At 29.1% G+C, this 14750-nt stretch overlaps 5 long non-coding RNA genes across 5 annotated transcripts; 1 reads left to right on the plus strand and 4 right to left on the minus strand.

The window, feature by feature from the left end:
• Positions 1–427: 427 nt before the first annotated feature.
• LOC143199559 (uncharacterized) lies at positions 428–821 on the minus strand. Its single transcript, XR_013006485.1, has 3 exons — positions 718–821; positions 601–664; positions 428–544 (listed from the first exon to the last, which is right to left on the minus strand). It is a non-coding gene; the product is annotated as an uncharacterized LOC143199559 (long non-coding RNA).
• Positions 822–1196: 375 nt separating this feature from the next.
• LOC143199497 (uncharacterized) lies at positions 1197–1543 on the minus strand. The gene is made up of 3 exons (XR_013006450.1): positions 1486–1543; positions 1369–1432; positions 1197–1313 (listed from the first exon to the last, which is right to left on the minus strand). It is a non-coding gene; the product is annotated as an uncharacterized LOC143199497 (long non-coding RNA).
• A 731-nt stretch (positions 1544–2274) lies between these two features.
• LOC143199500 (uncharacterized) lies at positions 2275–3630 on the minus strand. The gene is made up of 3 exons (XR_013006452.1): positions 3602–3630; positions 2447–2510; positions 2275–2391 (listed from the first exon to the last, which is right to left on the minus strand). It is a non-coding gene; the product is annotated as an uncharacterized LOC143199500 (long non-coding RNA).
• A 762-nt stretch (positions 3631–4392) lies between these two features.
• Positions 4393–4732, minus strand: LOC143199499 (uncharacterized). The gene is made up of 3 exons (XR_013006451.1): positions 4682–4732; positions 4565–4628; positions 4393–4509 (listed from the first exon to the last, which is right to left on the minus strand). It is a non-coding gene; the product is annotated as an uncharacterized LOC143199499 (long non-coding RNA).
• Positions 4733–12962: 8230 nt separating this feature from the next.
• On the plus strand, positions 12963–13441 carry LOC143200191 (uncharacterized). Its single transcript, XR_013006662.1, has 3 exons — positions 12963–13050; positions 13112–13175; positions 13324–13441. It is a non-coding gene; the product is annotated as an uncharacterized LOC143200191 (long non-coding RNA).
• Positions 13442–14750: the final 1309 nt, after the last annotated feature.

Here is a 14750-nt window from a genome sequence, read left to right on the forward strand (position 1 = left end):
AGAAGTATTCTCAACCACCAGACTGATTCGAGTAAACGCGGAATCATTGTCAAACCAACGTCAATCTATATTATTTATTTGTAATCAAATGGATTCGGATTAATTGAATGAATTCAAAAGAGAACAGCTTCATGATCTCCTAGGAATTTTACCTGCAACACTTATGAAATGTGAAAGACATTTAAAACAGTTATTCTGTTGAAGCTTGCGTGTGTCTGTATTTTCCTTTTCGTTTCTCACTATGCTGAATAAAAAATATTACAGTCATCATAGTCATCATACAAATAACATTGAAAATGCCCATAAAATGCTTAAATAAAGCTAACGAATCCGTTACTTCAATTTGAGGGCGCTATATATTGGTGTTTGAATTAAGAGATTTTCAATAAAATTGGATTTAGTTAATAACTATTGAACAGAAAACATATTTGATTTTAATTAAAGTGTTTAATTCTCAAATATAGCCATAACAATTGTTATCTAAATCAGCCATCAGGTGGAAATGTTACTGGTCCTGTATCTGAACCAAATTCATTTGTTTTAGCTACAAAAATTAGTTCAAATTTAAGATATTATAAATTAAATTAAATAACTGTTTACCAGCTATTGCTGCCCATAAAATCGAAAAACAGCAAATTGCATAAAGCAGGTAACAATGAGCAATCTAAAACACAAATAATTGTATGTATTATGTTAAATAATATAGCATCAACTTACCTTCATTTTAAGTCACTACTGCACATAGTATTCTGTTAACTACCGGTTATTATATATATAATTTCCGGGTTATCAAATTGTACAATTTTAATGGTTTTTTGTCGTGTCAATATTTCATATATCCAAAAGGCTATTATCAGTTAAAAGCTTATTATATATTAGTTTATTGTTGCTTATCAACACACAATATTATCAAGAAAAACAAAACTATAGTCAGTTTTTGAAAATTTTACTTTGTAAGTTAAATATATCTTTTTTCGTACATTTATAATTATAAAATATCACATAGATAATATCAAAGTTATGGTATTATAGTTATGAGCGGTACGTTACGCCAGATGGCGAATTATTACGAATGGAATTCTATATTATTATTATAAAAAAATATTTTTATGATCCTCGTTACTATTATCATATAGAAGAAGCTTTAAGTAAATTTGAATGGATATAATTAATACCTATGGAACAAAAAAAACATATTTTATTTTAAATAATATATTTACGTCTCAAATATAGTCATAATACTTGTAATCTATATTAGGGCCTATACGGAAACCTTCCTGGTCTGTTATGGGAATCAGTTTCATTTGCCTTAGCTATAAAACGTTATTGAATCTTGGCCATCTTAAAATATTTTAAATAACTTCTTACCGGATATTATTGTCCATAATATAGAAAAATAGTACATAGCATAAAGCAAGTAGCAATAAGTAATCTAAAACACATATAATTTCATTTGTAATAACAAATAGTATAGCATCAACATACATTCATCTTTATTCACTTTTATATACTATACACTGTTATTCTGCTAAGCGCTTTATATATATATATATATATATATATATATATATATATATATATATATATATATATATATGATTTTCAGATAATTAGGTTGTAAAATTTTAATTGTTATTGGACAAATGAAATGTTCTTATTTCAAAAAAGCTATTATCAGTTAATTGTTCATTACATGTTTTGTTTAATTTTTGCTTAAAAAGGAAAAATGAATATACTGAGTTTTAGAAAGTTATATTTTAAAGTTATATCGTGGTGTAGATTTTGAATTAGCAGCGTCAGTAGTCCGTAACTCTCCAAAATGTCGTTGGCGATTGGATCTGCTACAACAGATCTAGTATAATTGATTTTATGACTGAAAAGATACACTTCATAATTGGTAAGAAAGAAAGTGGAAGTTCAGAATTAATGTTCATAAACCTAGAAAAACAAAACTATAGTTAGTTTTTGAAAATTTTACTTTGTAAGTTAAATATTTCTTTTTTCGTTCATTTATAATTATAAAATATCACATAGATAATACCAATGTTATATCATTCAGATAAATGAAAATAGTCGTCAAGCTCAAATCATATACAAATGGTTAAATAAAGTTTTGAGCGGTACGTTACACCAGATAACGAATTATTACGAATGAAATTCTATATTATTATTATAAAAAATATTTTTATGATCCTCGTTATTATTATCTTATAGAAGAAGCTTTAAGCAAATATGAATGGATATAATTAATATCTATGGAACAAAAAAAACATATTTTATTTTAATTAATATATTTACGTCTCAAATATAGTCATAATACTTGTGATCTATATTAGGGCTTAGGCGGAACCCTTCCTGGTCTGTAATGGGAATCAGTTTCATTTGTTTTAGCTATAAAACGTTATTGAATCTTAGCCATCTTAAAATATTTTAAATAACTTCTTACCGGATGTTATTGTCCATAATATAGAAAAATAGTAAATAGCATAAAGCAAGTAACAATAAGTAATCTAAAACACATATAATTTCATTTATAATAACAAATAATATAGAATCAACATACCTTCATCTTTGTTCACTTTTATGTACTATACACTGTTATTCTGCTAAGTGCTTATTATTATATATATATATTATTTTCAGATAATTAAGTTGTAAAATTTTAATTGTTTTTGGACAAATGAAATTTGTTCTTATTTCAAAAAAGCTATTATCAGTTAATTGTTCATTACATGTTTTGTTTAATTTTTGCTTAAAAAAGAAAAATGAATATACTGAGTTTTAAAAAGTTATATTTTTAAAGTTATATCGTGGTGTAGATTTTGAATTAGCAGCGACGGTAATCCGTAACTCTCCAAAATGTCGTTGGCGAGTGGATTTGCTACAACAGATCTAGTATAATTGATTTTAAGACTGAAAAGATACATTTTACAATTGGTAAGAAATAAAGTGGAAGTTCAGAATTAATGTTCATAAACCTAGAAAAACAAAACTATAGTCAGTTTTTGAAAATTTTACTTTGTAAGTTAAATATTTCTTTTTTCGTTCATTTATAATTATAAAATATCACATAGAAAATACCAATGTTATATCATTCAGATAAATGAAAATGGTCGTCAAGCTCAAACCATATACAAATGGTTAAATAAAGTTATGAGCGGTATGTTACGCCAGATGGCGAATTATTACGAATGGAATTCTATATTATTATTATAAAAAATATTTTTATGATCCTCGTTACTATTATCATATAGAAGAAGCTTTAAGTAAATTTAAATGGATATAATTAATACCTATGGAACAAAAAACATATTTTATTTTAAATAATATATTTACGTCTCAAATATAGTCATAATACTTGTAATTTATATTAGGGCCTATGCGGAAACCTTCCTGGTCTGTTACGGGAATCAGTTTCATTTGCCTTAGCTATAAAACGTTATTGAATCTTGGCCATCTTAAAATATTTTAAATAACTTCTTACCGGATATTATTGTCCATAATATAGAAAAATAGTACATAGCATAAAGCAAGTAGCAATAAGTAATCTAAAACACATATAATCTCATTTATAATAACAAATAGTATAGCATCAACATACCTTCATCTTTATTCACTTTTATATACTATACACTGTTATTCTGCTAAGCGCTTATTATATATATATATATATATATATATATATATATATATATATATATATATATATATATATGATTTTCAGATAATTAGGTTGTAAAATTTTAATTGTTTTTGGACAAATGAAATGTTCTTATTTCAAAAAAGCTTTTATCAGTTAATTGTTCATTACATGTTTTGTTTAATTTTTGCTTAAAAAGGAAAAATGAATATAGTGAGTTTTAGAAAGTTATATTTTAAAGTTATATCGTGGTGTAGATTTTGAATTAGCAGCGTCAGTAGTCCGTAACTCTCCAAAATGTCGTTGGCGATTGGATCTGCTACAACAGATCTAGTATAATTGATTTTATGACTGAAAAGATACACTTTACGATTGGTAAGAAATAAAGGGGAAGTTCAGAATTAATGTTCATAAACCTAGAAAAACAAAACTATAGTTAGTTTTTGAAAATTTTACTTTGTAAGATAAATATTTCTTTTTTCGTTCATTTATAATTATAAAATATCACATAGATAATACCAATGTTATATCATTCAGATAAATGAAAATAGTCGTCAAGCTCAAATCATATGCAAATGGTTAAATAAAGTTTTGAGCGGTACGTTACACCAGATAACGAATTATTACGAATGAAATTCTATATTATTATTATAAAAAATATTTTTATGATCCTCGTTACTATTATCATATAGAAGAAGCTTTAAGCAAATATGAATGGATATAATTAATATCTATGGAACAAAAAAAACATATTTTATTTTAATTAATATATTTACGTCTCAAATATAGTCATAATACTTGTGATATATATTAGGGCTTAGGAGGAACCCTTCCTGGTCTGTAATGGGAATCAGTTTCATTTGTTTTAGCTATAAAACGTTATTGAATCTTAGCCATCTTAAAATATTTTAAATAACTTCTTACCGGATGTTATTGTCCATAATATAGAAAAATAGTAAATAGCATAAAGCAAGTAACAATAAGTAATCTAAAACACATATAATTTCATTTATAATAACAAATAATATAGCATCAACATACCTTCATCTTTATTCACTTTTATGTACTATACACTGTTATTCTGCTAAGTGCTTATTATTATATATATATATTATTTTCAGATAATTAAGTTGTAAAATTTTAATTGTTTTTGAACAAATGAAATGTTCTTATTTCAAAAAAGCTATTATCAGTTAATTGTTCATTACATGTTTTGCTAAATTTTTGCTTAGAAAAGAAAAATGAATATACTGAGTTTTAGAAAGTTATATTTTTAAAGTTATATCGTGGTGCAGATTTTGAATTAGCAGCGTCGGTAGTCCGTAACTCTCCAAAATGTCGTTTGCGAGTGGATCTGCTACAACAGATCTAGTATAATTGATTTTATGACTGAAAAGATACACTTTACGATTGGTAAGAAATAAAGGGGAAGTTCAGAATTAATGTTCATAAACCAACTGACCACTGATGAAGTGTACACCTTGTTTTCCACTGTTGACTAGAGGTCAGCAGGCGTCTGCTTCAAGGTCGATGTAAGAACGGCTTCTTATGTAATTGTTCTCACCCTAAATTAGATCGAATTCCCGTTTTCATGACATATGGTACAGTGGGACAACAGCGCAACACAACACACCTACTGAAAGAAGTACGTATATGGTTAAATATGACTTCTATACGATCATCAACAAGCTTTTAATTCTATTCCTGAAATTGGTTTATCTATTTAGGCTGGATATTTTGTCGCCCACATAGGCTGGGCAATCAATTTTGAAACTCCTTATATAATACAGCAACTACGACTAATTTAAGAAGAATAGAAATAATATAAGATGCCGCCTTGAGAATGGTACTGCGAACCTTTAAATCTAGTTCTAGAACTAGCATACCTCATTTCAATAGAACGATTTAAATATCGAAAAATAAGACTGGCTCTCAAATAATATATAAAAATCATAAATTCTGAAGTCACAGTGACTTATATGGCCTCTGCCTCCAAAGGACGAAAATGTTTCATCACAAAGCTATTAAAAATAATTAATATACCTAATTTAGCGGCTTACAATAAACACAATTTGAGTTCAACAATGTTTCGGATATTATTCCTTCAAATCTTGTCAGAGTTTCTGAATTGTGTGATTAAATATGGGGGGGGGGTCTCTAAATCCTTTATAGGAGTAGGCAAGCTATTACATTATAGGTCTCAAAATAAACTTTATAGTCTGCCTTCTATTTCTACTATAATATATTATCACTTAATAGCCATGCTAAAACATAACTTATATGCTTTGACTCGCTTCAAGCTATCGATGATGTATTTTTCGCACATCCGCTAGTGGTGCAGAACCTTAAATTGTACGGTCTGATTATATGTCGACAAAACAATATTATATTCTTCGGGATCGCCAACCGCAAGAGCATACCTGGTAACCAATTGGCTAATGACCTCGCCAAAGATGCTGTTGCGATTAGTTAACAAATTTTTTATATTTTAAATTATAAAGATCATTACCCATTTATAGATGGTAGGGCAGACCTGCTTGCTGCTACTAACTTGTGTGGGATCTGCCTGAAGAGGAAACAATTTTTGGCCCATTAAGAAGGACTTCTTCTCCACCGCTACTTCTTTAAGGAATAGCGATTAGCAAGTAAACAGGCTAGTCATTGGTCACAGCCAATTCAACTATTCCTTCCTAATGAATCAAATTGTGAGACCTCTGTGTCCCAATTATGATGAAACAATTTCAATCTCTCATGTTTTTGTAAAATGCAGAAATTAATTAACTACCAGAAGATTTAATGAGTCACCTGATTAATTTAAGGATGTATATTTGCCTCAAAACTTGCCCAAATTGGTTGATTTCCTCAAATAAATCAGTCTGTGTTTTATAATCTAATTTTAACCTGTACATAGCTTTATTTTAGGATGACTTTTATTTATATAAAAATTTATTTTTTTATCCAAATATTTGTTCGATGTTTGTTTTGTAGGTTTGGTTGTTGGTTTATTTAATATTCTTTTTTGTTTTCTAAGCTTGTAACTGTTACTGTAATAGCTTTTTATTGTCTGAGATTGTGCGTGTGGAAGAAAAGACGTATGTCAAGACTAAAATCGGTCTCTGTCGAACGTTAGACTTGGCCTCTGTTACAGTATTTGTCTGGATTATGAAAATATAGAAATATGTATTTGCAGATCTTTGAAATTCTGCATGTTTCTCTCTGAGATCAGATTTGAATTTAAGTCATTCGTTTATGATGCGAATATCAGAGCATAGTTGAGGGACAAATGAGTCTCTACGACTGCAATAACCATTTCAACGATATTATATTGCATACATAATTTTTATACCACATATAAAATCTCATTGTATTCCAACCTAAACCCACCCTTAATGGAAAATACGATTTAAGGGGGAAATAGATGTAGAGGCTTCAAAAAATTCAGTCCTTTTTTGTTTCATAAATCGATAACAACAACTATTCAAGAATATACTTTGAAAATATCAAACTAAAATTTCAAATAATGTAATAGTTGTAAGTCCTTCGGCCTAATGGGTGAAGAGCGTGACGTAGTACGGGGTGATCTTGGAAAGATTCATTGTTTCTCTTAAAAATAGAGAATTTGGATGTAAATGTACAGAAATATTAGTGATCCAGCAATGATATTTCCATTTTAAAATCAGTTCTAAATTAACTTTCATAGCATGCGTTTCATTTATAAAAAAAATGTATTCGTATACGAGTAAAGAGCACGAAAAAGAATCATTTCACGGAAATCATTATACAAATCTGCAATCAAGTAACTATGGTGAAAATAATGAAAATATTTAGATCAAACGGATGTTTTTTATTTAGAGGGTGGGCTACAGTATGAAACACTGTTTTGCTTGATTACTTGGAATCAAAAAATGACTCAGTGGTGATTCGTGACTGCTAGTGAAAAGTATAATTTTTACCAGAATTCCAAATGCAAATAGTTCCTAATAAAGGACATACTTTCTTACGATCTCTTGGCAACTAGGTTAAGAGCTCCAGCTAACTATCTGAAGGAAGAGCTTGAATACAAAGGATCATTTACTAGACGGGAAGCAGAAAAATTATATTGATGTTTGACAACACCCAACTTAAGTAAACTTGGAACGTATTCACAAGATTTGGCCTAACCGAAACACCATTTGTTATAGTTCTTGGAGCAAGCTTTACTCAGTAAAGTATCAAAATTCAAAAACATCCAAAGTAATGTGCCTAATTTCATCAATTTCCTTTACGCGTCGTAGGCTAGTACTTTTCGAGAGAGCGTTCAATATTGTACTAGTTCCATACAAAATAGTTGATAATATATTCAAGGCTAACTTTTTGATAGCAAAAATATTCAAAAGAATACTAATAACCACGCTTTTAATATATTAGTTGATTGAATGTATTTTAATGAGCGACATCTAATGTATAACACATTATAAATATTATTGAGTTATTCAGTACATAAAGACGAGAATCTTGGAATACTCGAAATTTCATTTTCGAAATTGGCTTGAAGACATTGTCCATTAAAGATTTCTAGAAACTTATGGTGAAGTTGCTCTGTCACATCACCATCATTATCAATTATTAAGTGGTGATTTTAGTATGAACGAGACAAAAAAAATGTATAGGATTATATTATGTACACCAAACAATTCATGTAAGTTAATGTTTATTGAAATAGTTAATTTTAATAAAATGGTGTTCTAGTTCGAAATTGGCTTGAAGACATTGTCCATTAAAGATTTCTAGAAACTTATGGTGAAGTTGCTCTATCACATCACCATCATTATCAATTATTAAGTGGTGATTTTAGTATGAACGAGACAAAAAAAATGTATAGGATTATATTATGTACACCAAACAATTCATGTAAGTTAATGTTTATTTAAATAGTTAATTTTAATAAAATGGTGTTCTAGTTCTGGTTCTTTTATTTACTAGCAAAGTTTATTCTTAATATAAGAAAAAAATATCGTCATGTGCAAGAGTCACGTGTTTTACCTGAATGGTGAACGAATGAGGCAGGTTTGGTGTGTTTTCTAATAGATAGAAGCCGCGTTGTACCGCCGTTGAATAAGTCGTCTCTTCTTCTTTATTTGAATAAAACAGTTTTAAAGTAATTTTTTTCAACAGTTTCTATGGTTCCAAACCTTTACACAATATATATATATATATATATATATATATATATATATATATATATATATATATATATATATATATATATATTGAATGTATTTTAATGAGCGACATCTAGTGTATAACACATTATAAATATTATTGAGTTATTCAGTACATAAAGACGAGAATCTTGGAATACTCGAAATTTCATTTTCGAAATTGGCTTGAAGACATTGTCCATTAAAGATTTCTAGAAACTTATGGTGAAGTTGCTCTGTCACATCACCATCATTATCAATTATTGAGTGGTGATTTTAGTATGAACGAGACAAAAAAATGTATAGGATTATATTATGTACACCAAACAATTCATGTAAGTTAATGTTTATTTAAATAGTTAATTTTAATAAAATGGTGTTCTAGTTCTGGTTCTTTTATTTACTAGCAAAGTTTATTCTTAATATAAGAAGAAAATATCGTCATGTGCAAGAGTCACGTCTTTACCTGAATGGTGAACGAATGAGGCAGGTTTGGTGTGTTTTCTAATAGATAGAAGCCGCGTTGTACCGCCGTTCAATAAGTCGTCTCTTGTTCTTTATTTGAATAAAACAGATTTAAAGTAATTTTTTTTCAACAGTTTCTATGGTTCCAAACCTTTTCACAATATATATATATATATATATATATATATATATATATATATATATATATATATAAATTTAGTGAAACGTGTCCTTTGTTTGTGGCTCACTTCAGTGGAATCCCAATTTAAATCGAATCGTATAAAACTGGTTGCAATACTTTGTCCCATAAAAGAATAATGTTAGAGAAAATTTCCGCAATAACCACTTGAGATTCTCAAAACGAAATATAAAAAGGCGGTTTTGTATTCAATAAGGATAGGTAATATATCAAAATTCAACAATATCCTTTTGCCTATCTGACGTTGTATTGTGTGGCGAAGATCCTGAAAGAAACATGTACGAGGGCAATAATGTATTCTGACCCAAACGCATTTCACTAACTTTTTGGTTAAATTAATATAAGAACCAATTAATTTTAAAGGATTTGTATGATGTGATTTGACTTTCACACATAGTTCAGCAGATAGTGTAGATAAATGGGCCGGTAGGCTTGTTTAGACTTCTGAAATTTTGCCTAAGATTTTTGCTGACGGTATGAGTCTTTTAATCAGAGAGAAATAGAAATTAAACTTTATAGGAAATTTTGAAGAAATGTTTCGCGACGTCAAACATCTAGATGTTACTACTTTTAACTCATTACTTGTTTTAATCGCTATGCTAAGAGCTGCGACGGGATCTGATTGGTAAGTTCGTTTCTTTGGCGCGTTTATTGTTTATTTGTTTCGGTCGCCATTTTATTTGTGCCTAAAGTAAGGAACAGTGCGTTTAGATTCTTATAACGTTTAGACATTAAGTTATTAGTTTATTAGTATAAGTCGGCAGTACAATAAGTATTATACAACCTCGGGAATTTGGGAAGCGATGATGTGTCCGGATACACAGATAGTATTAGTAAATGGATCACAGTTTTCCATTAAAAAATATACCGTACTCGGTAATCTTTAAAAAATGTATTGATAGCATAAAAATCCTTAACTGACTGGGTTTAACATGAAGGAAATTTATGATAGTTACAGCGTATTTTCTTGTTGTAATTTGGGGTAAGTTTATTAATATTAATAATCATATAAAATATCAAAATTTTTTTTTTTTAATTTTAGAAATGATTCCCCTTCCGAAAGAAGCTATGCAAACGACGATATACTTTTTACCCATGAATCAGTTATTTAACAGTTGCAACTCCACTAAAATAATAGCTACTGAATGCTAACCTTTTAACAGTGGATTAACCGAAGATCAATAAACTAGGAATTTTGGTGCAAAGCGATTCGGGACTTAAATAGTGCTTAAATTTTATAGGCCAAATAAGAACAAATTTGCTAGCAATTTAGCATTAATCAATGAAACATGTTATAACTATCAGGAGGGGGGGGGGGTTTATTTCATTAAAGGGAAAAATAATTAAATTGTGTAATTATCCGAATAGATATATTGGCTTAAGGTTACTTAGCCAAAATAATTTGAAATTTTTTTTGGATCTATTTGGTTATCATGGGCTCAGGAATATACATCCTTCGGCCAGTATGTTTGGGAAATAATTTTAAGCGCTCAACGTAAGTAAATTTTTAACGTACCATATGAAGGATATTGTGAAGAGAATGAACACCTTTTAGAGGATCATTTAGATATTTACATTCCATACTAACATGGGATGTATACCAGGAGTTGAGACATTACAACATTCCCATACGGACAAAAAAAAAACATGCCCAAGAAAATAATTTTATTTCATTCCATGATATTACCACGTTGATAATATATATATATATATATATATATATATATATTTATTCATTGAATTTCTTTTCTTTTTTTAATTTTCTTTATATGCATAACATTTCTCCAGATACCCCTATTCTTTTTTCTATTACTCCAGGACTGTAATCCCTGTGTAACAAACCACATGAAGGAAAAAATAATAAGTTTATTAAAAAAATTATATATTAAATTTTGATATAATATTTCCTTGTATGGAATAATTATGACTATAGTGATACAAATAGGCTTGTTTGTGTATCTCTTTTATGGTTTTAATCATATATTTTAATGCTTCATTACCATAAATACTATATGTTTTATGTTCCCTAAATACTCATTAACGATAATATGGTAGGCTCACAAATATCAATATAAAATAGAAATATTTTCTAGTTTATGGAGAATGTGTTATAATTCTTTTTCCATGTCTGATGAGTAACCATTGACATTTGTAACTGTATAATCTTTTTATTTAAAAACTTAAAAACAATTCTAAACTAACAACTTTTAAACAAAACATTAAGACAATGAACATTGAAATTGATCTGGATTACACTCTGAAGAAAATATTTGTTTGCAGCAAAAATATATTCGGATTGTTAATACTAAATCACAATCTATTGGAGTAGTTGCTAATGTTCTTACATATTGTTCCATTTTCTTTTCACTGAGAAGGTATCAGTTATATTGGAAGGAATATAGTCCATTCAGTACCATTAAAATGAAGAATAACGTGACGATAAATTTTGCATTCTTTGTCCTAAAGTTAATTTTATGATTTTTCGCTTAGTTATGAACAAAAGCAAAAGAAAATACCTTTTTTTTGTATAGAGTTTGCTTTTGTAATCATTTTAGTAATAATACTGATATTTTAATTTTTTATAAATTTTAATTATTTTTAATACATTTAAAATTACCGCGCGATCAGAGTGGGGAAGCGTTCACACAGCGCTGATAGAGGGCACTAGAGTAATAAACAACGATCGGGCGTTTTGTACAAATCTAGAATATCTTAAAAAGTCCTCGCGAAATTGTAAATATCATGCTGATGCATTTTGTTATATATGTGAGCAACTTATTAAAGTTCGAGACGTAAAATACGAATTAAATACATATCATGTTCCCTTAAAGTCAAAGTTAAATTTTGTGTTGATAATGATAATATCCGCGTAATCAATGATAGTAAGTATTGCAGTTGAGTAAGGTATCGAATTGTTCAATAAGTTCCGTGTCACCTATTTGTCAACATAGAACATCTTTCGTAGAAACATATTTAACTATCTATTGCTATTTTCTATTCAATTCATTAATTCTTTATATTTAAACAATTTTTTTAGAGAGACCGTTTTAAAATTAGGACGCAAGTATGTAAGAGGTCTCTAAATTTAAAGGTTATTGTACAAAAGTTTTGAAGATGTTACACATGCTGTGTCGAAGAGTACATGTATGGGATTCATAAATTGAAGGGTTATTAGAACAAGTGTACTGAAGTCAGGGAAGGTAATGCTGAAAGTGATTTTATTAAAAGAAAGAAAAAAGGCTTTAATAAAAATAAAGATTATTTTTTCTTCAAAGTGCTTTTTATTTTGCTTTTTAGCTCTGTTATTTCTGGCACTGTTCTTATATTTATATACAATAACAAGTATATAAATATAAAATTAATTGTAGGAGATCAATGAAATAGTTATCATATTTAACTACAGTCATAATATACTATTTTAATAAGTACAGAACACCCAATTAAGTAAATTGCAGATAAAGTTATAACGTAGTAATGACCTAAATTTGCAGCAGAACGGTAAATATAAATGATGGGAAAACAACTATAGTTGCAGAAGGTTAACAAGGTTGTCAATTAACATGAAAGTGAGTATACAATATTATGACACTTGAGTTAACATTAATGGGATTCTATATTACTTCTTAGGTTACTGGTGTAATATTTGTCTATGCCATATGTTATACTCTAACATATTTGGCCATAATAAAGTGTAAGTATGTATAGCTTTATAGATATTTTAAAATATATTTATGAAGTACTATGTAAACTAAATTTTTTTGCTTAAAATTAATCTGTCATTCAACAAAAAGCTTGTATATCTTTGATATATTAATATGATACTCTTGATATGTTTTTAGTGACCAATGCACAGGAATTTAATCCTAGAGTCCCCTACCCTTGGGGAAAATGTTAAAATGTCCTGGCTTAATGTTATGACTTCAATATGGTAGAACTATTAAATTATTTTAAATAATATATGTTTAATTTTTATTTCGGTACTTGAACCATTGATGAAACTTTTTCATTGAAAATAGACTAAAATATAAACTGAATAATTACAGCCGTATAAAATTAAGATATTATAGAAAATATCTAGTTAATTACGTTTTGTATATCTGGCATTTTATTTTACGGAAATAATGTTACATGAATTTAATTATGTCTTATATAGTTAAAAACTACCGATATTGGTTCACTAGACTTAGTATGAATAGGGAAGCAACTCGACCGAAGCTAACAGATCAATTGAACAGTCCCCGGCCTACCATAGTAAAACACATTTTTTTGGTAAAATTAGTTTTTTATTTAACATAATTCCCGTCAAGGATGATATACTGATTATAGCGACCCTCCATACTTTCGATACCATTTTTGTAGTACGATTTGTCATTTGCTTCAAAATAGGCCTCAGTTTCATCGATCACCTCTATATTCGACGAAAACTCCTTCTCAGCGAGCATCCTTTTGAGATCTGAGAGCAGGAAGTAGTCGCTGGGGGCCAGCAATTTGTAACCCAATTTATGGATGTTTGCCATCATTTTCACTGAATAGTGACAAGATACTTTGTCGTGGTGAAGCAGCACTTTCTTTTTCTTCAAACAGCCCAATAACGTTATGTAATAGTCGCTGTTGATGGTCTTTCCTTTTTCAAGGTAGCTAATGAAAATTATTCCATGCGCATCACAAAATAGAGAGGCCATAACTTTGCCAGCCGACTGTTGCGTTTTCCCACTCTTTGGAGCGGGTTCATCGTGTGCAGTCCACTTAGATAACTGTCGATTGGACTTCGCAGTGAAATGATAGAGCCGTGTTTCATCCATTGTCACATATCGACGTAAAAGCTCGGGTTTATTTCGCTTGATCATCTTCAAACACTGCTTCGAATCATCAACTCGTCGTTGTTTTTGTTCAAAAGCGAACTCGCGTGGCATCCACTTTGCACAGAACTTTCTCTTACTCAAATATTCGTGAATGATATGACGCACACGTTCAGCTGATATATTTAGAGTGTCTGCTATTTTATTCAGTTTCAATTGACGGTCATTCAAAATCATTTTGTGGATTTTTTTAATGTTTTCGTCGGTAGCAACCACTTTTGGGCGTCTACTGCGTTCACCGTCTTCGGTGCACATTTCAACATGTCTAAACTTAGCATACTAATCCTTGGTGATTGATTTTCCTCGGGCAGTGTCTGGAAACTCGGCATCTAGCCAAGTTTTTGCTTCAGCTGTGTTTTTTCGAAATTCTTAATCAGAAATGTGTTAACAATTGCCTTGTGTCACCA

This window comes from Rhynchophorus ferrugineus, unplaced genomic scaffold, assembly GCF_030347505.1.
Source record: "Rhynchophorus ferrugineus isolate W39M unplaced genomic scaffold, kcgeb_rfMv2 rfM7, whole genome shotgun sequence".
In the NCBI taxonomy this organism is placed as follows: Eukaryota; Metazoa; Arthropoda; class Insecta; order Coleoptera; family Curculionidae; genus Rhynchophorus; species Rhynchophorus ferrugineus.